We start from the raw sequence: 27394 nt of genomic DNA, 5'->3' as shown, positions 1-27394 counted from the left end.
AAGATTTAGTTTGACCTTTTACCTTAATGTCGTTTAACTTTGGCAGCAGAGGAACCATTTTCTATCATATCTGACCTGGATGAAGATGTAGGGCATTGGTCTATATTTTGTAATGTAAATGTGTGTGTGTGTGTGGTGGAGCATGGGTCTGAGATGTATTAATAATGGATGAGGGGGCGTGGTGACGGAGAGGAGGCGGTGACAGATGGAGAATCAGTGTGAGGAGAGAGTAACGGGCTGACAGACAGTGAGAGCACAGAGAGAGAGGAGAAAGAAGGCAGATAAAATGAAGGAAATGAAATAAAAGGGGATTCTTCTTCCTCTTCTGCATCGTTTATTTTGGAGCGTCTGCTGCTGTGCTGTGGATCCGCTCATTTCATTCCTGTATGCTGGAGGATTTTTCAGAAGTGTCGACAGGAAGCTTTCCTCACAGAGGTACTGAAACGTGCGTCCTGTGTGTGGCATCAAAGGGGAAGATAATTGCTTTTCACTCTGTAGGGCACTTTCCTCTAAGGAATAAAAACTGCTGCTAAATAATCCTAATTATCACAGCATTCAGTTCAGTTCAGATTATGAAGAGTTCTTTGTCCTCGGCTCTGCTGGTTCATTGACCAGAGTCCCGTCAGCATCACAGGCAGTTCAACGCTCTCCGTTTTTCTGCCGGTTTCCATCATCATAACCTTTGTCCTCCTTCTTCTCTGCTGTTTTCATCTCATCAGTATTTTCCTGTTCCATGTGTCTGTCAGCCTTGTTCCTTACTTTTTATTTTTTACTGTTACTCACCGTCAGTGAGAGTAAGTAGGGTTTTCTCTTTGCTCTTGCTCTATCTTAGACTTCTTTTAGGACTGTAGTTCTGAAAGATGTTGAATGGAGATGAAATATAACAAACAGGCATCTGAGACACGGCTCAGTGTTTGGGAATGGATCTGATGCTGCCTAATAATCTGCTTTTATTGCTTTTTTAAGTTTCTTCTCCTCAGTCTGAACCGTCTTTTTCCCTTTTTTTGTTACTGAACAGTTCTTTTTTACATCAGTTGTAAAAAATGACTGAAAAGATCTTGAGACTGACTGAGCTGAGTGGACAAAAAAAAAATCCCCATATAAATTTTTTTCTGTACAACAATTTTCATAATTATATTTAATTTGTTTTAAGTCATGAATAAGATTTTTTTTAAAGATTAACTTGAATGAATTGGTCCAGGGATCGGCCCATGGATCGGTCCATGGATCGGTCCATGGATCGGTCCAGGGATCGGTCCAGGGATCAGTCCAGGGATCGGTCTAGGGATCAGTCCATGGATCAGTCCAGGGATCGGTCTAGGGATCGGTCCAGGGATCAGTCCAGAGATCGGTCCAGGGATCAGTCCAGAGATCGGTCCAGGGATCAGTCCAGGGATCGGTCCATGGATCGGTCCAGGGATCGGTCCAGGGATCAGTCCAGGGATCGGTCCAGGGATCGGTCCAGGGATCGGTCTAGGGATCAGTCCATGGATCAGTCCAGGGATCGGTCTAGGGATCGGTCCAGGGATCAGTCCAGGGATCGGTCCATGGATCGGTCCAGGGATCAGTCCAGGGATCGGTCCAGGGATCGGTCCAGGGATAAGTCCAGGGATCGGTCTAGGGATCAGTCCATGGATCAGTCCAGGGATCGGTCCAGGGATCAGTCCAGGGATCGGTCTAGGGATCAGTCCATGGATCAGTCCAGGGATCGGTCTAGGGATCGGTCCAGGGATCAGTCCAGAGATCGGTCCAGGGATCAGTCCAGGGATCAGTCCAGGGATCGGTCCAGGGATCGGTCCAGGGATCGGTCCAGGGATCAGTCCAGGGATCGGTCCAGGGATCGGTCCAGGGATCGGTCTAGGGATCAGTCCATGGATCAGTCCAGGGATCGGTCTAGGGATCGGTCCAGGGATCAGTCCAGGGATCGGTCCAGGGATCGGTCCAGGGATCGGTCTAGGGATCAGTCCATGGATCAGTCCAGGGATCAGTCCAGGGATCAGTCCAGGGATCGGTCCATGGATCGGTCCAGGGATCAGTCCAGGGATCGGTCCAGGGATCGGTCCAGGGATCAGTCCAGGGATCGGTCTAGGGATCAGTCCATGGATCAGTCCAGGGATCAGTCCAGGGATCGGTCTAGGGATCGGTCCAGGGATCAGTCCAGAGATCGGTCCAGGGATCAGTCCAGGGATCGGTCCAGGGATCAGTCCAGGAATCAGTCCAGCAATCGCAGCAGAGATAGGCCCCTGGACGTAGAGCAGACCAAACAACGTCCTGCAGTTGCATTTTCTGTGGCAGCATAGCTGGAATATTAGAATAACAGGATGAAGAACCTCTGATGGAGTTTCTGCTGCTGCCTTGGTTTGAAGTGCAGCTGTGTTTCTGACCCTCCTCTACCCCACATGACCAGACTTGTTGTTTTTCACATCCGTGCTCTTTGCTCCTCTTCTCCTCCTTGTCTTATGTCACATCCTTTCTTCCTGGTTTTGCATCACCAGAACAGCCTCACATTCCCCCTGCTGGAGGGAGACCGGCACCTGTAACTGTGCTGATGTCCGGTTCTCTGATGGATTCACAGTAGCCTTATCCGTAGGAGAAGCTGGATTCTGGAAAGTTCACAAGTTTTCCAAAGCTTTGTTGTGAAAGCACTGAAAGAATCTGATGCATCCTGTTTATATGTGATGAGCTTCATGTTTTTGAAGCGCCCTGCCCTCTCAGGTCCATCAGCAGACGCTGGATGAGCTGCTAATGTCTGATAAATAGATGCTTCAGTAACCAGCCTGCTGGCCAGTTTGTTCAGGTAGATCTAGACTTAGACTAACTTTATTGTCATTTTGTACACACAGTTTATACAAAACAAAATTTCGTTCAGTACAGCTCTCAAGACATTTCAATTCCTAAAGCAGCAGTGATAAAATGTAGACATAGTGATCAAATGTAAACATAACACTGGTAGCTCCAGCAGGCGTTGGTGGTCATAGTTTTGGGATCGATGCCTGGTTTGTAGCCTTTTGAACGGCATATTTTGGGGAATTGCCGAGAGCAGTTCCTGGCCACTGCCTTGAGGCGCCGCGATGGTCATTGAGTGATGATGTTTAACTGTAGAAGTACAGTCTTTAAGCTTTAGCTGTAATTTTGAATAATTTTAATGTCTGCAGCTTTGCAGCGTCAAAGCAAGGCCGCCAAAGCTGGCACAGTTTTACTGAAAGTTGAACAAACTGCAGCTTGATGTCACATAAACACCCTCCTCAGCTCATTAGCCAATGTTCTGAGGTCAAAGCTTAGTTGGAGTTCATCATCTGCTCCAAACTCTCCTTACTGCCTTATAATATGAAAACATACGGAGAACCGGTTAGCTTTGGGTTATTGTCAGGGTTAGGGCAAATCAATGAAGGTCAAAACACGGTCCTCACTACATATAGCATGATGTGAGCGTGTGTGTCACACACACGCATAGCCAATCACTAACTCCAGCCTAAGAAGTCAAAAAACATTCAGTCGCACCTAAAGTTGGTAGAAAATACAGAAAATATTAAAGAATGCAGATGTGCAATATGAAAATTCCTGGCTTCTCTTCATTGGCTTCCTGTTAAATCCAGAATAGAATTTAAAATCCTCCTTCTCACATATAAAGCCTTAAATGGCCAAGCTCCATCTGATATCAGAGATCTGATTGTTCCTTATGTTCCTAACAGAGCACTTCGCTCTCAATCTGCAGGTTTACTAGTGGTTCCTAGAATTTCTAAAAGTAGAATGGGAGGCAGATCTTTTAGTTCTCAGGCTCCTCTCCTGTGGAACCAGCTACCAGTTTTAGTCCGTGAGGCAGACACCCTGTCTACTTTTAAGGCTAGGCTTAAAACTTTCCTTTTTGATAAAGCTTCTAGTTAGAGTGGCTCAGGTTATCCTGAGCTATCTCTATAGTTCTGCTGCTATAGGCTTAGACTGCTGGAGGACATAGGGACCCCTTTTCATCATTCTGCTTCATTCTATTGACCGTTGATATATGATTGGCCGAATTTAGGTGTTCAGGCTGACGTATAACTAACTGGCCTGCAGAAGATAAATAAAATAAAATAAATATATATACATCTTTAAGCCAGAATGATTTGAAATTTAAATATTATTTCCCTACGACTTTAAGAGTCTGACATGCTGACAGCCTGATTCTGATTTTAACTGATCTTTTTTCTTCTTCTTTTTTTTCTTCTTTTGCCAGTTGTCATAAGATCAAGACACACCTTTAAGGTTTCACTCCTATTCTAGGATGGCAACACTGTGGAGCCGTCAAAACCAGTTTTAACTGCAAAAAATTATTATTATTTTTTTTTTTATTAAGGCCTTAATTGGCATTAAAATTCCTTAAATGTGATTATCGTGGCGTTTAAAAACCTTTATAATGAAAAAAAAGTTTATTAAAACAATTTAATCGAATATATCAGATATAACTGGCTCGGCGTGTTTATGGTTGATCATAAAGAAGCTCGAGGCGAAGAAAAAGCTAGATAATGGGAAAATGGAAAATTCTCATTTCAACACAAGTGGCTGAAAAACGAGAAATGCGGGAAAATTTTTGCATCCTCTCGACGGTGAAGATGACGAAGGATTTTGCCGTGTTACACACTATATATTTATATATATATAATATATATAAGTTGACAGGCTGCAGCCATGTCCCGAATATATATTTATATATATATGTATGAGAGTCATGGGGACTTGTTGATGGCATTAAAAGGATTAAATTAGAGTTCCTCATTCCTGTATAAATCCTGTAATAACAGGAAGGAAGTCAGGGTCCATCGATCGGATGGCCGGCCAATCAACCAATCTGTGCAGCCGAAGCTACCTGTGGCTGCATGTGATTATTTTAATATTAGTACTGAAGTCCATTCAGATGCTTTTACTCCAATGTTGTTTGCTCCAATCAGACGGCAGCTTATAAGGAACACGTAGAAAACTTTATTTAGAAAGGAATATTTTGCCAACAGGAGGATCACTGCATCCAAGCGTTTCGGTTTTATTTGACGGGTCCGGTGTTGCAGACAGGTGCTTGTTGGAGGATGTTTGGCGGAAACGGCGGAGAACTGAACACAAACGCGTTTTCCTCCCCAGCTACAGTTTGCGCTTTGTTAGGGAGCATTGTGCAGAGGCGGTTAATGCACCCACAATTCTGAAAGAGAGAGACAAACGCTAATGGACAGTGACTACGCTTTCAAAGCAGATATTTGGTCCCATCCCCCTTTTCTCTCTCCTCCAGACTCCCCCTCTCCCTGCATGGCAGAAGGGAAAATATCAGAACAAACGATCTGTGTGAGATCAGCCCACTTATGAACTTCAAAAGTCTATCGACTTTTTACTGGCGAATAAAATGTCCCATTATTGTTTCTGTTGGTTAAATCAGTTTTACTGACATGAAGTTATGATCCCTCTGTCAGGATAAAATCAGGATATTACAGGAATCAGGTTCATTCTTGGTGCTAATTGTTCATATGATTTCTGTCGGGACTCTAAATCACCACAGAGCCTGAAAAATACTCGCATCCCAAAGGTTACTGGAAGCATCAGAGCCTGGCGGTGGAGGTTACCAGTGATACCAGTTCTAACCCTCAGCTTGGCTTCATGGAGAGGCTTGGTGCTATGGCTGCTGGTTTCCCAGCTGACCTACCAGCCAGCGTGTGAGAAGCACGGTGAATGAGACGGAGGCTCAGTGCATCCTGTTAGCAGTACGCCATTACATGACCTGCTGTCTGAATAAAAGCCCTATTAGTTACACAGCTTTCTTTGAATGCCTGAAAACACAGTTTTGTTTTATGCAAACCATTCTGACCTTCCGCTGATCAGATCAGTCAGAAGCTCTGTATTCATAGAAAGGGTTACTATAATTCATCTTTTAATTCCCAGGTATTAAACAGCAGAAACCAATTGTTGTCTTTTTCCTTTGCTTCCTTTTGGTCAACATTTCAATTCAGTTCAGTTTCTTCAGCACCATTTCATTCTCTAGACTCTTTAAAGAGACAATTCAACCAGATCTTACAGTCAGATTGATTCAAAGTTTAGAAAAACCAGCTGATTGCATCGACTCATTGACTCTTCAGCAATCCCTCACACTAAGCATGCTTGTAGCGACAGTGGAGAGGAAAAACTCCCTTTGAACAGGAAGAAACCTCCAGCAGAACCAGGCTCAGTGTGAGCGGCCATCTGCTGAGGCCCACTGGGGTTCAAGGAGACAGAAGCAGACGTAGAAAAAGAAGCATAGATACAAAAGGCAACTGTCAACCGGCTCCACAGGCGGCCCCGTCCAGGAAACACACAGCCAGGCAGACGAGCTCCGAGCCAGCTCCCATGTCAGATGAGATGCGAGAGCAGAACGTTAGAGATTGAACTAACAGATTCTGCAGAGTGGGAGAATAGAGATAGAATGAAGCAGAATGATGAAAAAGGGGTCCCTATGTCCTCCAGCAGTCTAAGCCTATAGCAGCAGAACTATAGAGATAGATCAGGATAACCTGAGCCACTCTATAAGCTACTATAAGCTTTACTTTAATGCATCTCTACAGTATTTAGTTTGATGTAATTAATCCATCAGATCAGAGGCTCAGCCAATCTTTTCCTTGTGGGGGAGTGAATGTGCCAACAATACTTACTCTGGCTGAGACTCAAATACACTTATGAAAGGGCATTCTATCTCATCTAAGCGAGATCCCAGCAGATATCTGTCGATAACATTAAGTCTGGCCATCTCTGTCTTTGTCTGCATCAGTTTATTCATGAAATGACCTTCTATCCACTCAGTGTGGTGGGACTCAGCATCCCAGAGTGTGTTTTTGCATCTCAGAAAAGCAGCAGAGGAATAATTGTAAATCAGTCTCACCTCTGACCGAGTTTGAAATGATCATCATTGAAAACCAGGACATTTGTTGTGATGAGTAATTACATGAGCATCACATTAAAACATGGGATAATAATGTAAGGCGGGATCAAATTTTAATCCAGATATGTCTTTATGAAGATCATACACTGCAACACATACATGATCTAAATAGTGAATAAAAATCTCAGAGAACGACTATTTTATCTTTAGTGAGGAGCTCAAAGTGTTTGAGGCTGGAAGGCCTCTTTATCATCACCCTAATCATCAGCTCTGCCCACAGATTCTGCCTCTTATTCCAGACTGGACTCTGGCACAGACGCTTTATATCACAGATATGTTGGTGAAATTATAAGATGACTTTTAATCTGCTTTGGCTATGGAGAACGCTGTCCTTAAAGGAATAGTACACCCAAAACATGATTAACCTTCATTTTCTACTCACCCCCATGCTGAACAACACTCTGGAGTACTTTTTTGATATCTCAAATGCATCTGGAGATCTGGGAGGCTTCTTGCTGTCTGCTGACATTCAAATAATGGAGGTCTATGGCGCCCGAGGCAGAAAGGTCCATAAAAGTCCACAAAAAACGTGTCAATATTCCTCCATACTGCTCGTCCAATGTATTCCAAGTGTCCTGAGTGGGTAGCATCCAGAATTTACTCGAAACGAAGTCATTTAGAATGTTTTTAGAGCATAAACAGTAGTGTATAGGATTTCCTGAAAGCGCGTTCACGAGTCTACGGAAACCGCGGCAGACCAAACCAGATGAAAGTGCGCATTCAGCGTCTGCTCTGCCGATAATGGAAGCGTAGAAGAAGAAATGTGCTGTTTACCTGTGCAAAGAAAGAAACAACGAAAGAAAAATGTCTGAGGACTTCAGTGTTGAGGAAGAGCATGAGTTCTTTGCCGAGCTGAATGCGCACTTTCATCTGGTTTGGTCTGCCGCGGTTTCCGTAGACTCGTGAATGCGCTTTTAGGAAATCCTATACACTACTGTTTATGCTCTAAAAACATTCTAAATGACTTCGTTTCGAGTAAATTATGGACGCTACCCACTCAGGACACTTGGAATACATTGGACGAGCAGTATGGAGGAATATTGACACGTTTTTTGTGGACTTTTATGGACCTTTCTGCCTCGGGCGCCATAGACCTCCATTATTTGAATGTCAGCAGACAGCAAGAAGCCTCCCAGATCTCCAGATGCATTTGAGATATCAAAAAAGTACTCCAGAGTGTTGTTCAGCATGGGGGTGAGTAGAAAATGAAGGCTAATCATGTTTTGGGTGTACTATTCCTTTAAATGCACCACATAAAATCAGAGTATTTATTTATTTTATTTTATATACTCTAATAATCCCTGAGGGAAATTACTTCTCTGCATTTAACCAATCCCCTTTGGAGCAGTGGGCTGCCATTGTGCGGCGTCGGGGGAGCAGTGTGGGGTTAAGGGTCTTGCTCAGGGACCCAGAATGGCAGTCTGTGGGAGTGGGGGAACAAACTCACAATCTCAGGATTCAAGGCCCTATGCCCTAACCACTCCCCAAAATCCATGCATAAAGACCACGGGCCGGGAATCGAACCCAGAACCTTCTTGCTACAAGACAGCACTGAGGAGGCCTGTAAAGCTGAAAGCTTTGATGGGGTCACTGTGATCCGACATCATGTGATCAGGTCTGTTAAACTGTTGATCAGAGCTGTTTTTTCTAAGAGTTTACATGTATTTCTACGCTGAAAAATCTGCATGATGTGAAATTCAATACAGTTCAGCAGAAGCTGATTATCTAAAAATACTGCAGAATGAGATGATAGAGATAGAATGAAGCAGAATGATGAAAAAGGGGTCCCTATGTCCTCCAGCAGTCTAAGCCTATAGCAGCAGAACTATAGAGATAGCTCAGGATAACCTGAGCCACTCTAACTAGAAGCGTTACTTTACTGCATTTCTAAGCTATTTAGCTCTGTGTTTGATGTAATCAATTAATCAGGCTGCACTTGATCAGTTATTGGAGGGGGAGTGAATGAGACAATGATAAATATACTGGCTGAGATTCATAGATCCATATGAAAGGACTCTTACCAATATGTTGTTTAGCTGTTGGAAAACCAGTGCTACTAGTAGATTGGTGATAGATGCTGCTGTAAAAACAGACCAGCTCAGGCACCGTGTGTGTGTTTGGCTTTTCTCAGCATGTGTCATAAACCCCCGGCAGCACACGATAACAAACCCCTGTCTAAACTAGCTTTTTCTTCCAGCCAGTGACTGTCCTGATTGGTTGGACTCGAGGCCCAGCTCGCCATTGGCTGTTTAATCATTCACTCGTAAAATAGGTCCTTTAATTACTGAGCAGTCCTGCCTATGGTGCTTTCTGCCCAGGCTTTAATTATTTAGGCTAACCAAAGAGTAAGAGATAGATCACTGACATAATGTTCTTAAATAAAGGAGAAAGTTTTATCCTTATTTTACCAAATCTAGATGTTTGATGTGATCAAGAGTCACAGACTGAGCAATAAAACAGGTAAATGTACCGAACATTATGTCCTCTATTATGTCATTTGCAGTTTTCCAGTCTTATGTCTTCTGTTTGCCTGTTTCTTCTTAACAGGAATTATTTTAAATATAAATGAATCAGCGACTCTTCTGTGTTTTGTTGTTTTTCCTAAATAAAGGAGCAAATCGGATCTTTATTAGAGTCAAACTTCTGATGTCGCTCTCTGCGTTCAGGTCTGCGTTTTTATTCCCTCATAACCAAATCCAATTGCTGCTCAAATCTATCTAGGACTTAAACATTTAATCAAATTAATTGTAATTAATTGATTAATTTAGGCCTCTGTCATGCCTGTAGCTGACAGAGCGATCTACAGGTGCTGGTCATAAAATTAGAATATCATGAAAAAGTAGATTGATTTCAGTAATTCCATTTAAAAAGTGAAACTTGTATATTATATTCATACATTACATACAAACTCATATATTTCAGATGTTTATTTTGTTTTATTTTGATGATTACAAATGACAACAAATGAAAATCTCAAATTCATCATATCAGAAAATTAGAATATTACTGAAGACCAATAAAAACAAAGGATTTATAGAAATGTTGGCCAACTGAAAAGTATGAACATGAAAAGTATGAGCATGTACAGCACTCAGTATTTAGTTGGGCCTCCTTTGGCCTGTATTACTGCAGCAGTGCGGCGTGGCATGGAGTCGATCAGTCTGTGGCACTGCTCAGGTGTTATGATAGCCCAGGTTGCTCTAATAGTGGCTTTTAGCTCTTCTGAATTGTTGGGTCTGGTGTATTGCATCTTCTTCTTCACAATACCCTATAGATTTTCTATGGGGTTAAGGTCAGGAGAGTTTGCTGGCCAATTAAGAACAGGGATACCATGGTCCTTCAACCAGGTACTGGTAGCTTTGGCACTGTGTGCAGGTGCCAAGTCCTGTTGGAAAAGGAAATCTGCATCTCCAAAAAGTTGGTCAGCTGCAGGAAGCATGAAGTGCTCTAAAACTTCCTGGTATGTGGCTGCGTTGACCCTGGACCTCAGAAAACACAATGGACCAACACCAGCAGATGACATGGCACCCCAAACCATCACTGACTGTGGAAACTTTACACTGGACTTCAAGCAACGTGGATGAAGTGCCTCTCTTCTTTTCCTCCAGACTCTGGGACCTTGATTTCCAAAGGAAATGCAAAATTTACTTTCATCAGAGAACATGACTTTGGACCACTCACCAGCAGTCCAGTCCTGTTTCTCTTTAGCCCAGGCAAGACGCTTCTGACGCTGTCTGTGGTTCAAGAGTGGCTTGACACAAGGAATGCGACAGCAGAAACCCATGTCTTTCATACGTCTGTGTGTGGTGGTTCTTGAAGCACTCACTCCAGCTGCAGTCCACTCTTTGTGAATCTCCCCCACATTTTTGAATGGGTTTTGTTTCACAATCCTCTCCAGGGTGCGGTTATCTCTCTTGCTTGTACACTTTTTTCGACCACATCTTTTCCTTCCCTTCGCCTCTCTATTAATGTGCTTGGACACTGAGCTCTGTGAACAGCCAGCCTCTTTAGCGATGACCTTTTGTGTCTTGCCCTCCTTGTGCAAGGTGTCGATGGTCGTCTTTTGGACAACTGTCAAGTCAGCAGTCTTCCCCATGATTGTGTAGCCTATAGAACTAGACTGAAAGACCATTTAAAGGCTTTTGCAGGTGGTTTGAGTTAATTAGCTGATTAGAGTGTGGCACCAGGGGCCATCAATTTTGAACCTTTTCACAATATTCTAATTTTCTGATATGATGAATTTGAGATTTTCATTTGTTGTCATTTGTAATCATCAAAATTAAACAAAATAAACATCTGAAATATATGAGTTTGTATGTAATGTATGAATATAATATACAAGTTTCACTTTTTAAATGGAATTACTGAAATCAATCTACTTTTTCATGATATTCTAATTTTATGACCAGCACCTGTATTTAGAGCAGGATTTATACCAAAAATGTAAAAAAAAAAAAAAAAAAACAAGTATATATATAAAATTTTGTATTTCAGATAAAAATTCTTTCATTTTCAAATTTATTTTAATTGAAACTCCAATATAATATTTTATCTCCATTCACTTTTGTTCTTTTTTATCTTATGTTCCTTAACTGTGATTCCTGAACAGCACTTTGGAGAACCCCGGTTGTTTTAAATGTGCTTTAGAAATAAAGTTTGAGTTGAGTTGAGCTGAAAAAAACATTTTTGTCTGTTAATCTGCTCTATCCAGAACTCCTTCAGTGGGAGGAACATTTGGCTATCCAATAATTAAATGATTAATCGACAGATGAATGGATTTGCAACCAGAACCACACCTTAGAAATCCCTAAAATGCATCATTTCTGGGCCCAGCATTGGCTGCTGAACACATAGCGTGTGTTGATGCCCAGTAGATGTCGTACCCTGCAATGGCCAGTAGGAGGAGCCGCATATGGAGCCGAGGCTCCGACCCTCTGGTCAATAATTACATCATAATGCATGGCCTGTTCATCATCAGAGAAAGCATTAGCAGCCATTATCCCAGCGCACCTGCGACTGGAGGAGCAACCAATCAGAGGAAACAAAGACAAGCAGCATGTCATTAAGGCCTGTGGTTTTTCAAAACATCAAAACTTATTTGATAGTGGAAATGATTAAAAGGTTGTTTGGAATGACATAAAATGTTGTTTTTAAATAAGTCGTATTTATTTAGTCACGCTGGGGAGTTTAATGAAGGACTAATTCCCAATATTTGTTAGATCCTAAAAAGAAAACCCCCAAAGCGTTAAAGACTAGAACATTATTTAACTCTATTTACATTTTAGCCACTATTAACTACGGTGGCTGAGAAGTGCAAAACACATTTTCACTTCAAAAACACATTAACAAATAAAAAACAAAATAACATTTGAAGAAACAAAATTATATTTTATGAAACAAATGTATTTTTGAAAAAAAAAGTTTAAATTTTAAAAACAAATTTACATTTTAGGAAACAAATTCACATTTTAAATAAGTTAGATTTTAGGTGAGAGAAAGTTTCGTTTTAGAGAAAAAAAAATACATTATAGGGAAACAAATTTACATCTAAAAAAAAAATTGACCGTTCGGAAACACTTGTACAAGTGCAAAGACAAAACTGCAGGTGGCAAAACACAGTTACATAGCCAAAAACAAATGAACAAAAGACGGCTACACGGAAAGGGAATGTCCCAGTGGCCGGATGTGACGTCACCATTACCCTGACTTGTAGTGCAAACAGCTCAATCTGTAGTCCTCCTGCTTCACGTGAAAAGTCAGCAGCGATTTTATTATTGTGGAGCAAATTTCAGCCATTTTACACCATTTTGTTCTTCGTGCGGACGGTCTCTGGAACTTTTACGGGACACGGACCAGGTGGCAGGACCACCGGAACTGCTGCAACGCAGCCACTGCCACGAATTGAGCTCGGCCCTGCTGCTTGGTCCTGCCACCTGGTCCGTGTCCCGTAAAGGTTCCAGAGACCACAATAAGGGCAAAACATTGTTCGGTTAGCGTAAACTTAAGAAAAACAGCTTCAGTGCAATTCTTTCCATCTAAAATCGCCGCTGACTTTTCAAGTGAAGCAGGAGGACTACAGATTGAGCTGTTTGTACTACAAGTCAGGGTAATCGTGACGTCACATCCGGCCTCTGGGACATTCCCTTTCCGTGTAGCCGTCTTTTGTTCATTTGTTTTTGGCTATGTAACTGTGTTTTGCCGCTTGCAGTTTTGTCTTTGCACATGTACAAGTGTTTCCGAACAGTCAATTTTTTTTTTTTAGATGTAAATTTGTTTCCCTATAATGTATTTTTTTTTCTCTAAAATGAAACTTTCTCTCACCTAAAATCTAACTTATTTAAAATGTGAATTTGTTTCCTAAAATGTAAATTTGTTTTTAAAAATTGTAACTTTTTTTTTCAAAAATACATTTGTTTCATAAAATGTAATTTTGTTTCTTCAAATGTTATTTTGTTTTTTATTTGTTAATGTGTTTTTGAAGTGAAAATGTGTTTTGCACTTCTCAGCCACCGTAATTAAGAGCCGCTGTAGAGGGTCCAAAGAGCCGCATGTGGCTTTGGAGCCGCATGTTTGCAGACCCCTCATCTTGAAGTACAGCTAAGAGCTGCAGAGCCAGACTGCGGGCTCATTTTCTATCATCTTCAGTGAGATCCGCACTCCCAGATGTTAAAGTCGTGTTCTGTGTGTCCTAATGTTCAGAGACTTTATCGTAAATGAAAGGTCTCACCGTGGCAGCTTTAGTTTGGTCTTCCTGAAGCATCAGGATTTCCATTTAATCTGTTTGGGATGGGACCTTCCAGGACGCAGAGCTCTGACATTTCTCTGCTCAGTTTAACCAAACAGAACGATCCTGTAGGACAGTAACGTCGCAGTCATTTCCTTCCTTTGTGTGCAACTCTAAAACCATGTCAACCGGGCCTCATTTGGGGGCCTTGGATCATTTCCCCGGAGGCTAAAACAATGAGAGCCATTCTGCCATATCCTGGGCTGTCCTAAAGCCTGGCAAACACACACATGCCTGTCATTTCTCATTTGTCTGCTTAATTATAGCATTACCAAATTTCATTTTCACTGCTGCTCCCATGAAATAACATTATGTGCTTCAACACGTCTGCTTCAGTCGAAAACGCTCTTCGTTATCTCCCTTATCTCTGCTTCTTCCTTTTAAATTCACATTTCCTGAGATCGTTGGCAGATATTTCATTTTCTACTATCCATGGTTTTATTTTTGAAATGGAAAATAAATGGAAATGTCAGCTCTTCCTGACAGCATGATGTTAAAATGATGCCTGGTGTTTGTTTCTAGAGCTTTGATGGTTCCTCCCTCCACTTCCAGCATGTTCTTTATGAACGTTTGCTGTACAACTGTGATTCCCATCAGGGGGAACTCGTTTTGCTTTGTGAGGACCCAAATTAAAAATTAAACAAGCATTTACAAAGTTTTTCTTATATGTCTGAGTTCACCTTCGGCTTTGACACACAAAAAATGTTTTTTATTTTATAATCAGTTATTGTGCGTTCCACTTTTGACCAATCATCAATACTTGCCCAAAGAAAGGAGGAACCCTGATTGAAGGACACGGGATGATTTAGCTAAAAATCTAAATTGCGATTATTTTCAGACAATATTGCGATCTTCCTTTGCCCTAAGCACAAGCTTGTGGATGTTTTCCTCCAGAGTTCGCGTTTTTCTGTGACTTTAAATCCTGCTTGTTCAGAATCCAGTGCTGCAGGACTTCACAGTAACATCTGCATTAAAAAAGTTCTTCCTTCTACTATAATGCATAGATCTATGTGCTAGCTGCAGCTCTCTGTTCCCTTCCGTGCAACAGCACCCCCTCTTTAATTGTATTACCGCCACCTTAGTCTGTGCAATTTGAAAATTGCATTTTTTTTTAATTGCACTTTATTGCAGATACAGCTAATTGTCCAGCCATAGTAGGAACTGTCTCTTCTATCGAATATATTAGAAACCTGCTTAGTTTTAGAAAGATAGAGATGAACCTTAAAGACGGTCACTGGTTTTCAAAGGTGCTTCGCGAAAATGGAGCAAAAGTAATGGTGACAACTTTATAATAAGTATAATAAGTACAAAAAGCATGTTTTTTTTAAATTATTTCGATAATATAATAACTTGTGGTAGAATAAAAAGATCCAGCTGAAACTTTTCTGTGTAAAATGTTCCGTTCTCTGAACTCCAGCATTCATCCGGTCCAAAAAGGCTAAAAGTTCTGGTGGACGTTGGTTCTGGTACCAGAGAGATGAAGAGGTCTGCTGGGTTACACACTGACTGCGGCTCACAGAAGTTGTCTTATGACTGGAAAAGTTGCGGGTTTGATTCCAGCTTCTCAGACTTTCATAAATGTTCCGGTTCTAATCCGAACAGCAGAACTCTGTGGTCAGCGAGGCTAGAAAAACGGCATTTCATAAAGATTCAGTCCGTTCAGTTCACCCAGAAGCCGCTGGTGTTGAAACCAGTTGAACTGGTGGAAGGATGTGACTGTACTGGGGTGTCTGAATGTAAATAAAGAAGAGAAAATCCCGTTTTTGATCCACAATGGGGAAATAAAAAAAACAAATATAGCAGAATATAAAACAGAGAAAAATCCTGACTGCATGGAGATCAGTGGATGGGAAGGACAGGTTACTTCATAACCTGTTCTGTGTGTTTGTGTTTGATCTGGTCCTGCAGTGAGGTGTCACCTGGATGCAAGAAGGAGCAACAGAAATAAGACAGAGCTGCTTCCAAATGCTCCAGGTCCAGTTCTGACGAGTCCCCGTCTCTCCGAGTCCCAACAGCCGATGGCCAGCTGAGGTAACAGGGAACCTTTGGCTTCTGCAAACATTTGGGAAAAGCTTTAGTGGAGCCAGCAGAACATTAGCTGCTGTCACTACCCGATCTGTACCGGAAGCACGATCCGTGTTATCATCATCTGCAACAAGATAAACATCTGGGTCGCCCTCGATTTTACTTTAAAAGACCTAAATTACATTTTTCCCTCCTTTAAAATAGTAAATGTACTAAATTATGTGTTTAAGGTTTAATAATGTATTTTCTGAGAAAATAAACGGCTTAAAATCCTTTCTGTTTTCTCCCGATCTGTACAGGAAACGGAAACCTACGCTACTTCAGAGAGCTAACTTTTTAAACATAAATCTAGTCTTTTTGAGTTTTATTTATTCCTTTGATGTTAACCTTATGGTATTACAACGGAGTATTAAGTCCAGGCTAGAGATTTGTATGGCTTTTGTAATCCAAGAGTCGTAACATTATGATAATAAAATTATAATATTATGAGAATAAAGTCCTAATATTTCAAGTATATAAATCATAAGATTAAGAGAATTAATATGCAAATTTATGATAATAAGTAAATTTGCAACTCTATTCTCGTAGATTTATGGGAATCAAGTCGTAATATGACGAGAATAAAGTCTTAAATTTATGAGAATAAAGTCCTACTGTTACTAGAATAAATTTGTAATATTTCAAGAATGAAAATTATAAGATTACGAGAATAAAAAAAGAGTTGTAAATTTACAAGAATAAAGTAAATTTACAACTTTATTTAGTCGTAATATTATAATAACAAAATTTTAATTTACGACAATAAAGTTCTATTTTATTTGATTAAGTTTAGTTTAAATTAAAATCAGTTCAGTTTATTTCTATAGCGCCAATTCACAACACATGTCATCTCAGGTCACTTTACAGTTCAACTAGATCATACAGTCAAATCTATTCAAAGTTTTCTAAGGAAAACCAGCTGATTGCATCGACTCATTGACTCTTCAGCAATCCCTCACACTAAGCATGCTTGTAGCGACAGTGGAGAGGAAAAACTCCCTTTGAACAGGAAGAAACCTCCAGCAGAACCAGGCTCAGTGTGAGCGGCCATCTGCTGAGGCCCACTGGGGTTCAAGGAGACAGAAGCAGACATAGAAAAAGAAGCATAGATACAAAAGGCAACTGTCAACCAGCTCCACAGGCGGCCCCGTCCAGGAAACACACAGCCAGGCAGACGAGCTCCGAGCCAGCTCCCATGTCAGAGGATGAAGAGAGCACATCCAGTTAGTCACAGTCAGAGAAACAGGACTACACTGGAAAACAGGCCAAGCTCCAGCATCTAGAAACAAAGGTGTTGATGGCAGCAGCACAGCTGATATTTCTCTCCAGGATGGAGTCACAGCCAAACAGGAACAGACCAGATGAAGCTACTATGAGAAAAAGCAGAGAGAGCAGAACGTTAGAGATTGAACTAACAGATTCTGCAGAGTGGGAGAATAGAGATAGAATGAAGCAGAATGATGAAAAAGGGGTCCCTATGTCCTCCAGCAGTCTAAGCCTATAGCAGCAGAACTATAGAGATAGCTCAGGATAACCTGAGCCACTCTAACTAGAAGCTTTATCAAAAAGGAAAGTTTTAAGCCTAGCCTTAAAAGTAGACAGGGTGTCTGCCTCACGGACTAAAACTGGTAGTTGGTTCCACAGGACAGGAGCCTGAGAACTAAAAGATCTGCCTCCCATTCTACTTTTAGAAATTCTAGGAACCACTAGTAAACCTGCAGATTGAGAGCGAAGTGCTCTGTTAGGAACATAAGGAACAATCAGATCTCTGATATCAGATGGAGCTTGGCCATTTAAGGCTTTATATGTGAGAAGGAGGATTTTAATGGTTGATTTTATGTCAACTCTTAGAAGAAGCCCTTTCTTCCCTAAAATGAGGAATGTCGAGCATCTTGTGAACTTTGACATTGATTTGACAAATAAGGAAATACGTCTTTTAGTCTTTTAGTGCACCAGCATTAGGGTTGTCACGATACTAAACTTTTCAACTCGATACCGATACTAAGGAAAATATTCGATACTCGATACCATTTTCGATACCACAAGGATAAAAACAAAGACTCCAAAATTCTACAGAAATATTTTCATTAATAAATAAATACAATAAAGGTTGTATGCTGTGCGCAATATTAAGCAAGCTTGATAAAAACTTATAAAATTCAAATTAAGTGTTCCTTCCTTGGCTATGCTTTGCACACATAATGACACTAGCCAAACCGGTTAAGATAAATGGTAAATGGTAAATGGCATGTACTTATATAGCGCCCTTATTCAAGTTAGGAGACTTGACCAAAGCGCTTTACACTACATTCATTCACCCATTCACACACTGATGGTGGCAAGCTACATTGTAGCCACAGCTGCCCTGGGGCACACTGACAGAAGCGAGGCTGCCGTACACTGGCGCCACCGGGCCCTCTGACCACCATCAAACAGAAACACCACCAGAAACAAAAATAATTCTCAGCAGCTGCACCTCTTACAAAAAAAAAAGTCTGAAACTGAAAAGTGCGTAGAATTATTCAATCACATAGTGTTCAGAAAGTGCATTTTCCTCTATTCTGCAGTTTAGATGAATGACTGCTTAGGTGCCACTGGTGGTGGCACTGTATCGATACTTTTAAAAACGAGTATTGTATCCGGATACAACATTTTAGTATAGATACTTTTTTGAGTTTCGATACTTTTGACAACCCTAACCAGCATATTATCAGTAATCAGAACTTTGTGCAAACAGCTAGGAGCATGATCAAAGCCTTCTTTCTGAAATGGATTGTGCTATGATGACTTCATTTCTCATACATTTTCAACTTTATGCTCGCAAATTTATGTTAGTATTCTCATAAGTTTAAGACTTTATTCTTGTAATGGTATAACTGTTCTGACTTAATTCTCGTATAAAAAAAAAAATAAATCTCTAGCCTGGCCCCAATACTGTATTTACATATTGGTATATATTAGGGGTGGAACGGTTCACAAAATCCACGGGTCGGTTCGATTCACGATTTCGTGGTCACGGTTTTTGGTTCGGTATATGTTGATTGTTACACCGAAATCCCATAAAATTTATGAAATTAATGAAAAAATCCCCCCAAAAATAATGGATTGTAATTATTTAAAATGATCCGCGGAAACCCTGGATCATTTCCGCATGTTTTGCTGCTTTGAATTTAATCATCTGGCGCATGCTCTCTACCATCTCCAAGGAACTCAGAGCGGAGCGGACGGGAGCCACAGTGGAGGCTGTAGGCTTTGCTTTGAGCAGCCGGTCTGGAGGCAGCGGGGCGGAGCGCTGACGGAGTATGAGGGATTTCGGGGTTAGCATGACATGTTGATCGTGTTGCTGTTAGCATAAACAAAACGTGTTGCACAATGCTCGCACACTGTGGCACTTTTATCCACAGCTTTCTTTCCGCCGTCATCGTAGGTCACTCTAAAGTCAAAGTGCTCCCATACAGCAGACCTATAAAGTGCTGCTGGCGCGTCTTCCAACTCCTGTTCTTTCCCACTCGCCATACCCACACAATTCTCCACAACAACTGATATTTTTCTGCTACACCCGGCTACGCTGCTTCGCTTCTTCTTCTTGTTTACTACTGGTGGTTGGCTTTGGTCGCAGTACCGCCACCTTCTGTTCTGGAGTGTAAACGCTTCGCCTATGAGAAAATGGAGCAGCGCATGAAACGAACGAAACACACGCGAATCGAACCGAGACAGTCGAACCAAACGGTTTGGATGGTTTTCATAAACCGTCCCATCCCTAGTATATAGTGTGTAATCTAATAAAAAAAAAAAAAAACAAACACAAAAAGTCCATAATCAGGACTAAAGTAGTAGTTTAACAAAGAAAATAAGTTAGCTGCATTTCACCTCAAAATGCAGGAAGCAGCATTTCAGAGAGTCTCCATTTTCAATATTTTCTGGGGGAGGAAGCCCCCATTCCCCCAACGCCGCGCAAAGCCTAGAGATGTGATCCACCAAGGGGGAAACCCTATGAAATATTCTTAACTAAAAGCCTGGTTTGAGCGTGTTTATGCCTCTTTTATCTTCATGTTTATTCATTAACCCTCTAGAATCAGTCGCCCGGGAGCTCATGTAGCACGGCTAAATTTCATACCCCCAGTTTCACTTCAAAATCAGCCAGTTTTTGGTTTTGAAAAAAGATTATAAGCAATAAAGAAGAGTATCTAGTAAGGCGCTTTACTGTGCTTCAAATAGGCAGCACAAAATGTATGAATACAAATAATCAGAAACGCATCAAATCATCCTCACATCCATAATACCCTGAATCTAGTATTGATAATCCAAAGCAGCTGCTGGCTGATTCTCCCCCTTACCACCTTCTCCTCATCTTCAACCCCCCCAATGCCTTTGTTCCCTTGCCTACCTTCTTCATCCATCCTTTGCCTGGTGGGGCTGTTGCTAAGGAGCCCTGGCAACCGCAGAGTTGTCTGGGCAAGAGGGAGAGGTGAAAGGAGACGGCTAGAAGAAGAAGGATGAAGGTAAGGGGGGGTGTTGATGGGGGCTGCGATAAAGATGAATGGTTGGAGGAGAAGCACATAGTGAGAGCCAGATGTGCTCATGGCTGATGGCAAATGAACGTCAGAAGCAGCCAATGATCGGGGGGGCGGCAGCAAAGAAAACAAGGTAAAGAAACAGATATAGATGGAGCATAAAAAAGGTTTAATAAAGAAAGGAGCCTCTGCAAACAACAGGGAGACGGATAGGTGACGGACTCAGAGGGAAAAGTTCAACCGTTTATTAAAACACAATGAGAATAAAGAACTGATGTTTGGGAAACAGATCCAGGACTGATCACAACTGAGTTCTCTGCAGAGAGGGACAGTTCGGTTAGCTGAGATCCAAATACTGATGTTTGTTGAATAATGCAGGTCTGTACGTGTTCAGTGATTTTGGCTGAGCGGCAGAGGGAGGGAACCAGGAGGGTCCAGAGGCGGAAGGTAGGCAGAGGGCTTGGCAGAGGCAGGGCTAGACTTCAGACTTTGCAGTGTTCAGATCAGAGTTACTATCCAGTTCTCTTCTTGAGAGCGGGCAGGCAGGTTCTGATAGTTTGACTTTCCAGGGTTCTTCTGAGATCAGACTAGCTGGTTTCAGCTGAGAAACTCTTCTAGAGTTCAAGGGTTCGCTCAGGTTCTTCCTAGGAAGCAGAGAGGACAAAAACAAGTTAGGTTCTGGTTCAGGTTTCAGGGGAGTCAGAGAATCAGACAGGCTGGTTGGCTCAGGCTTGCTAACCGTAACTGGCTTAACACTCTGGCGTAGGAGTGTTGCTCTGCCACTGCTTAAATGCTGGTCTCCTGATGAGCAAACGAGCCGCAGGTGTGGTAGTCAGCTTCAGCTCCAGGAGACCTAGAACGCCCTCTGCTGGAGAAAGGTGGACAGACCTCCAGATCCCAACACTCTTTATTTGTTGAATTAACCCAGAGCTCAAGTCTGGACTCAATGAAACATGTTCTCACATTATAAACATACATCTGAGATTATGTAATTATGCCATAAACCGACATCCATCTCTTCATAACTCGTCTGTGCTGACGGTGTCATCTGAGCTTCCTTGAGTTGCGGCACACCATGTCTTCCTGTAGATTTTATTCTTAAACCTGGAACCAAACTAGAGCCCTGGTCTGTGTATCCTCCCCCAGCAGTGTGTAGCAGTTAGCTTTTCACCGGTACGATGCAGATATTTTTGATTTATGCCCAATATTGAAGCATGGTCTGCGCTGTTATTCCACACCACAACGCCAGAGGACCAATCAGGAACTAGCTGTGGGTCTAGATACGGCCGAGGCGGTGAGGAAGTGGGGGCAAGTTTGTGTGACAATGGAGGGACATGAGGGCCAAAAAGAGCGGGGATCCAGGTGGAAAAAGGCTCCAAGCGTTCTCACATCGCTCTTCTAGCTGGTCCATCTTCACCAGTCGTTTTCCCTAACGGCGGTCATACAAACAAAACAAGCCGGTAAGGAACCAAACAGGAAATACGCATAGAGGATATAGATTTGACCTATCCGAGTCCTCCTGTCAGCGGCACTGTCTGTGCTCACAATTTTGGGGAGGGGAATATCTGCGTTAACGGCGACACATGCAGACGACCTGTTTTCTCAGCAGAAACCAGGCTTGATGGTTCCTCCGACCCCAAGTCAGTTCCTAGTCAGTGAGGATTCTCAGCGTTCCTCTGGGTGAGCTGCTCTCCATCTACAAGACAGCTTCAGATCCAGATTCTTCTTGTTTTTAGAAACAGTTTGAACTCCTTTACCAAAATATAAAAACATTCATCTATGGATCTCAGGTGATGAAGCTCCTCCTATTTGCATTTGCTAAAGGATCCATCGGCGTATAGATGGATTTATTGGTTAGTTCATCCACTGACTGGGAAATGACCTGTGGAACGTCTTCCTGCAGACAGATGCTGCACAGGGAGGCATTTTTACTGCGTTTCTCAGTGGGAGTGGGGAGTATCAATATGGCGGAAGGTGGATAAATCCAGTGAATAAATAGAGAACAGTGAGCGACACATGCAAACGATTGGATCTGATCTCAGACACTTCACCAGAACAACAAGAATCACATCAAGGAAGAGGTTTCAATTCAATTCAATTTATTTCTATAGCGCCAATTCACAACACATGTCATCTCAAGGCACTTTATAGTTCACCAGATCATCCAGTCATAGCATCTGGTATGATTCAGGATCATACCAGATGCTGAATATCTGGTCTTTGGATTTAAATCTGAAACTCGCCTTAAAAATTCATTCAGTGGTTTTGAATGAACCTGCTTTCTTGCGCTCATCATTCTCTCTTGACTACTGTCTGTTTGTTTTTTTGGCTTCTCAAACTTTTGACATTTACTGAAGCATTGAATGGAAACTGGAGTTGTCTTTTCCTCACACCTTTTGCTATCTGCCATCCCCCTTGAACAGCCTAACCTCACGGTAGCCAACCAATGCGACACCACAGTCTCTAAAGGGTTAGACTATACGAAGATCGTGCTGTAGATCCTAATGCATTAGAACATATTGATACAGCTCCAGAACACGTCACAGAGCACATAAAGTGAGGAGCTCAGAAAAAGATCTTTTAGCTTCCAGTGACACTTCTCCATTCCCTCTATTATCCTACAGCTCTAGGAGTACTAGTAGCTACGTTTACATGGACACAACTAATCGGATTGAAGGCCTGATCAGATCAAAAATGTTTCATGTAAACATGTCAGACTGAAGATTCTAATCCGATTCAGTCCGATCGGATCTAAATTTAATTCCGAAAGAGAGAGGTGGTTTTTGCCGATCGCCATTCCGATTGGCGTCCATGTAAACACCCATTCGGATCTTAAGAGTAAAATAATCTTCACTGCGCATGTGTGCGATGTCAGCGTGACGTTTTTCCGCCTTGTCAACAACAGGAAACCACCGGTCGCTCTCGCTCTTGTTGTGAACAACATGGCGGGAGGAGTCTAGGAACGCCGACTTATACACTCAAGTTCATTTAAAGCTGCAGGAAGCAGGAATTTATCCTCCTCCTCTTCCTCTTTTCTCTCTCCACAGCCCACTCGCTCTCCCACGCCGGTTCAATCGCTCATTCTCTACATTTTCGCTCGGACATTTCGCTGCCAAGCGCTTTTTTCCTCCTCTCTCCTTTTTTCTTTCCGCTCGCTCCGAGCGCATCGTTTGTCAGGCCTCCCAAAAACCAGACGCAGACAGAACTGCCAAGTTTGGCAGGAAGTTCTGCGCATGCTTAAAAGATTTAATCTGATCCAACGCTTGGTACATGTATACACACGTCATGATCAGATCATTTCATTTAGTGTCCATGTAAACGGAGATTTTGAATTTCCGATCAACCAAGGTTTGGATCGGATCGGGGAAATTTTGCGCATGTAAACGTAGCTAGTGCTGTTTTATTTGCTGTTGTTAAGAAATATAATTTCACTCCCAGCCAATCAGAATGACCCTGTTACATGTGTAAAGTCAGTCTTGCTCCTCCCTTCTCGCCTGGTTGCAATCATTTCGTTTCTTCATGGAGGGTTCTTCTAAGCAGTATTCCTTCATCAGATAGCGGTGGTTGTGCGTCCCATTGCCGCCCGTCTGATGTTTTCTCCTGAGCTACGGATCAAATTCCTCCACTGCGAGATCAATAAAGTCAGTCAATTAATCAATCAATCAATCAATCAATCAATCCCATCTTCCCTATGTGTTTTCATGCGTTTTTTCCGCAGTGCTTTCTTAGGACCTAGCATTGATCATCAGTCCCACATATATTGTGGTAATAGAAGTAAATCAACATATATGACAAACTAATTATCCCTCCAAGTTAACAGCTCAGAACCCTCAGCCTACCTTTGGCTGTTTGGAGTTTGCATTTAGACTGCTGTGGCATTGAAGTGAATCATCTCCACTGACATTAAGGGGCTGTTCGCCCTCAATACTGCTTGGAAGGGCGCTGCTGTCTATTGAAAAATAATAAAACTGACAGGTGGACAACAAGCTCTATAAATAATCCATTGACTGTTATTGGATGACCGGTGGATGGACTGATGACAGATAACTGTTCATGGCTTTCAGATGTGCAGCAGTAGTAATGTCTAGAATCATTGGCATAGTGAAGCAATAATGTCATGATTGTTTAGACACTTGGCTCAGAATGCACAGGGACAGAGCATCTTTAAGGAGTCCTTAAGAAGTAAGAGATGAAGGGGAAAACATCCCTAATTAGAAATATAATATATACATAGAGGCAAGTCGAGTTTATTTATATAGACATTTCAGTAGCAAGACACAGATAACATTGAATAACTAAAGTTATAAGATGATTATACAAGATAATAAAAGGAAAGTTGCACTGTATATATAACTAATGTCTAGAGAGAACAGTCAAAGGCCATTCTAAACAAATGAGATTATAATCTGGATTTAAATCAAATGAGGATTTCAGTGATTTTCCAGTTTTCTTGGATTTTTTGCGGGACTTTGTATTACTTACTCCAGTACCCCCCCCAAGCAGTACTTTTCAACAGGGGCTTAATGTCAATTAGTGGTACTATCTTTCTTATTAAAGACTAACTTATATGTGTGTTACATCAGTGAATGTTGTTTCTTTGCCCCCATTTGCTTTCCTAGTTAAACCTTTTAAACAGCATATTTTACATCTTTTTCAGATTTTTTCAGATGTTGCAGTTTCTCTGTGTAACAAAGGTATTAATGCTAACTGTTTCAATGCAACCTTTACAGTTTTCTTAGAGTTTATTCCAAGTAAGTGAAACCTTAAAATTAGAAGCTGCTTCTTTTTGCTGTTTGGTTCTGGTTCTGATGTAGTAGACCTGAGAGGTCTGGCTGTTGATCCACTGCCAACCAGTCCATAATGCATTCTGAAGCTCAGCCATTCATTGATTTCTAGAATAACAGAAGGACTAAAAGTCTATTCCCTGAGATGCAGGGAGCCAGAGGAAGGACTTTAGAACTGGGTTGATGGTCTCCCCTTTCTTAGTTGGCATGTTGCAAGAAAATCAAACTTGTTTGATATTTTAGTCTTGGTTCGTGAATGAATTGTATGAAGTGGTGACATGACTAGACTGAGAAAACTCTCCTCATGGATTTTCACATTACGCTTTTGCGTAAGGATTGTTCAAGACCCCGACCTGTCTGAGGACGTACAGTGTGAGTATTAGCACCTGAGATTGGAGTTTGGGGGACATGTCGACATTTTCTGGGGGCCTTGAAATGGTCTCTTGGTGAGCACTGTGGTTCCTAGACAATGCTGTGGAAGGATGTCATTGAACACCTTGACAAGGTCTCTGTACTTGGGCAACCGCTGAAGATGTTTGGATGACATGAAAATAACTGGTCATAGTTAGAAAATTGTTTAGTTGCGACAGTGGCGTTGGATGTAGGAGTTTGCCCTGAAATCGAAGGGTTGACGGTTCAAGCCCCGGCTCCGACTTTCATTGTCGTTGTGTCCTTGGTCAAGACACTTCACCTGCATCGTCTACTGATAGTGGTCAGAGGGCCCGGTGGCGCCAGTGTACGGCAGTCCCGCTTCTGTCAGGGAGCCCCAGGGCAGCTGTGGCTACAATGTAACTTGCCACCATCAGTGTGTGTGAATGGGTGAATGAATGTAGTGTAAAGCGCTTTGGTCAAGTCTCCTGACTCAAGTCTCAGGGAGAGGTGTGAGATGGGCCTGTAGTTTTGCAGTAGAAGCTTCTCAAGGGTGTTCTTTTTCAATGGCGCCCTTGCAATGGGGATGTACATGATGTATCTCCATGAAGTGTACTCTGTGATCTACAGACAAGCACTGGTCATGATATTGACCATTTGTCTACATGGTAACGATTGCCTTCAATGCTTCAGGAAATAAACCGCTCTTCGTTCTGTTTGTCCTAGTTTTAACACAGTTGGACGAACTTTCTGATGGAAGGGGGGAAAACCACGTGAAAGCACTACTACTGTTTGCTAACATAGTTATCAAAAAGAGACTTTTACCCCTTTCACTCTGGCCGAAAAACCTGTTTAAACCCAGGAACGCTTTCAGTGGCAGTGGGAAGAGCTCACTGACGTGTGTCTACCCGGGTCAAACGACTCGGACTGCGACCCGTGTTAAAGTCACCTCGGTTCTGTGGGAACACCAGTGCCGGGTTGACCTGCTAAATCACGTGACACCATTGAACGCAATGTACAGACGTCAACTCACTGCACCACTCGCTCTTGATCTTAGAAGCAGAAACAACCCAACCTCAAGGGTATTGCTGAATTAAAGTCAGCTTAAGGCAAAATATTCACCAAAAGAAAAACTTCCCAGTAAATTTGACCTTCCAAGTTTCTTCCTGAAGAAACTGGAAGAAACTGTTTCATCTGGACGGAAAAAATCGTGGGAAAAAAAAACATTCTCCGGAAGAAACTTCCAACCCTGGTGGAAACAGAAGGTTTAAAGAATAGGTCCAGGAATATTCCCTGGTTCCTGGAAAAGGTATTTGAATTAGAAAAAGTATAACGAGTGGTGGTTAAATCTCTAATTTTTGCACCAGAACTATTTCTAAATAAAAAATGTATTTTTTTGTTAATTATTTTTTAATGGGAAATATTTGGGGGAATTATCCTGTCAGTTCAAGCTGACTGACAGGTGGGGGAGGTGGATCATCACCCAAACATCTCTCCCTCCTGAGATGACCTGCAGGTCTACCTTCTGCTCCATGTTCGGGTTAACGTTCCTCTCGCTTTGCTGTTTTCAGAGAATAAAACCTCTGGACCTTTCAGCTGATTCTCCACGTTCCCCCGACGCTCTCTAATTTTCTGCCCACACTTGCTCTTGCTTTTGATGAAAACTGGGTCATTCTGCAACATTGAGCTATGGCTCTTCCCAAGCATGACATCCAGATACACACATTTATCGCCTGGCAACCGTGCATTCATTCTGCACCCCCCAGTTTTTCCTCTTCCCTTTCTCCCTCCTACTGTCCCTGGAGGTTTGCACAGGGTTCAGAGGGTTAGGCTGAAATATGATGCCACTTTGTTTTGTCCCTATCCTGGGTTGTGGACATCTGAATCGACCTGGATCCTTAAACGGGAAGTGGAGGTAATTATAATGGATAAACAATCTGCTAATCTAAAG

General features: G+C 42.0%; 1 protein-coding gene across 3 annotated transcripts in view; it reads left to right on the top strand.

The window, feature by feature from the left end:
* Positions 1-220: 220 nt before the first annotated feature.
* Positions 221-27394, top strand: part of nfasca (neurofascin homolog (chicken) a) — a 138813-nt gene continuing 111639 nt past the window's right edge. For 2 of the 3 annotated variants that reach the window (XM_038289162.1, XM_038289160.1), the window contains exons 1-2: positions 221-435; positions 15621-15743. The gene's annotated coding sequence lies outside the window, so the exon portion shown is untranslated. The remainder of the gene's footprint in view (positions 436-15620; positions 15744-27394) is intronic. The other variant, XM_038289161.1, reaches the window with a different exon arrangement.

Source organism: Cyprinodon tularosa, unplaced genomic scaffold (genome assembly GCF_016077235.1).
Source record: "Cyprinodon tularosa strain WSP-4 unplaced genomic scaffold, ASM1607723v1 ctg264, whole genome shotgun sequence".
Classification (NCBI taxonomy): domain Eukaryota; kingdom Metazoa; phylum Chordata; class Actinopteri; order Cyprinodontiformes; family Cyprinodontidae; genus Cyprinodon; species Cyprinodon tularosa.
The sequence above is the reverse complement of the archived record's forward strand: the minus strand, read 5'-3'. Positions and strand labels throughout refer to the sequence as shown.